This window comes from Mus caroli, chromosome 16 (genome assembly GCF_900094665.2).
Source record: "Mus caroli chromosome 16, CAROLI_EIJ_v1.1, whole genome shotgun sequence".
Lineage (NCBI taxonomy): Eukaryota > Metazoa > Chordata > Mammalia > Rodentia > Muridae > Mus > Mus caroli.
Window position 1 is genome coordinate 66,589,403 of NC_034585.1, and position 2,275 is coordinate 66,591,677.

The window sequence follows — 2,275 nt, forward strand, 5'->3', positions numbered from 1 at the left end:
GAGAGAGAGAGAGAGAGAGAGAGAGAAAGAAAGAAAGAAAGAAAGAAAGAAAGAAAGAAAGAAAGAAAGAAAGAAAGAAAGAAAGAAAGAAAATGAATTTATAAACAAACAGAAAAGCAATTTTAGAACACAGTTCTCAAACTTGTTTCTACTACATAGAATTCCCGGATAATGCAATCTCTTTATTTTATTTTAAGCTATTCCAGGGTTGAAGTCCTAATCATATTACCTATAAAACACAACTTGGAAGTATGAATTTGAATCTGAATTTGTTGCAGGGTGCTCAGTTAATACAGAAAGTAGACACAAGAACAGCTAGCCTCCCCACCAGTGTTTCAGCTGCTAGCTATATTTTTCCATTTTTTGTTTGTTTGTTTGTTTTGTTTTAGAGTTTCAAGCAAATTGAGAAAAACCTGCCCGTGGCTGAAAACAACTAGTATAATTTCTCTTACTTGGTCTTCCTAGGACACAAACGACTCCAGCAAATGTACACATGGAAGTTTTATGAAGCTAAATGCTGTAGTGCATAAAGAGAGACTGTCCATATAACCTTGTGAATATGAAATATCTATACACAAACTCTCCGGAGTTCTTTTGACATGCAAATTGCGCTTTTCCATATTGAGCTGCTCAGATGTGCATGAAGGCTCCTCACATGTTTTTTATGCTCCTCTGGTTATGCTGTCAAGCCAGATTGTCTAACCAGTTATGTCAGATGAAATCTGCCTGTAAACACATCAGATCTGGAGGCCAATAGGAGGTCATAATTAATCTCACTGCCTTTATCAGGGTCAGTGAGTAGAAACTACAGTAAAATTAATCAGTTTCTGGGCTCCTTAACTGGCGCTTTGATAGACACAGTGTCTTTTACCATCTGGCTTAGTTATATTTTCTGATTTTTCAGAAACTGAATCAAGATATTGATCCAGAGAGAAATAATTTCAAGTCTTGATGGAGAAATATCTATTTTGGGATCCCTTAGGTGTAGTAGGTTGTATTCAGTTATTAAATGCTGTTGAACTATAGGATTCACTTTTTCTTTGGCCATCAGCCAGAGAATCCTTTAAAATTGTTGCTGTTATTGATTGTTTTTAATTATCCATTTATTTATCATTATTTCCTTTTGTCATTCTGTTCTCCTGTTATGTTGTTTACATTATGGCAGGCCAGATCAGTCCATTGGAATGAATAAACAGATCTTAGGAGAAGTGAGCAGCATAGAAAAATGGATATATATGGAAGGTAAACTTGGAAGTATTTTGTAAGATTTCTGCTTAAGTTATCCATGACTCACTGCAAGGACTTATTTGAACCTCTTACAAAGTGGTTACCTGACACTGAATTATTTCCAAATGGAATGGTAGTATTATTTCCAAATAATGTTAGGAGATTATATTTTAATAATAATGTACTGGATGACATTGGATAATGTAACTATGCATATTTATATGTAACAAAGTGTCCAAACCACCTCCAGTCTCTGCTTCTTCATCAAGGAAACTGCTCTTTGCAACAGAGGGAGACCACTATAGAAAACCACTACAAATAAAAATGCAAAGCTCATTCCCTCCAAGACACTTCTTGTGGAAGTGGTAACAGAAAAGTTGTAGTAGCTAGATGATCAGGACGTTTGTTGTGAGATTATGTCTACTAGTAATATTGAAAGCTACATCCATAAAGGCATACCAATATGGCTGCCTAGTCATGAGCTGAACAATCATGGCATCAATATATGAACCAATGTAGACAGGAAAAAGACTGTAGGCGCTCAACCCAATACAAAGAACAATAGGTCACTAAAGAATTCTGATAGTGGGAGAAATAGTCTTCTCCAGCGAAGAGCATAGAAATTGATATCTATTACCAAATGTCCAACTCTGAAAATGTACATGGGTATAGCATTGTACTATATATAGCAATAAGTATACTATTGCAGACATAAATGCATAACTGGAAGATTATGTTTAGCTAATGTCATACCTATAGCAATAAATAATGAAAGAGAGCAAAAAATGATATTTGAGAAGGTTTGGAGGGAGGAAAAAGAAGAGAATACTGTTATAATTATATCATTATTTCAAAAATATCAATAACAAAACAAAACAAAAATAAAATTAAGCATTTTCTTTCAAAGTCATATCAATGATATTTAGGTTTTATAGTGATTTTAATCGATCAGTTGAATTATATAATCTCATAATAATTTGAATTTACTAAAATTAAACTTCATATTATGTATATATCTGCATTAATTTTAGTTGTAACCTAATTGGAT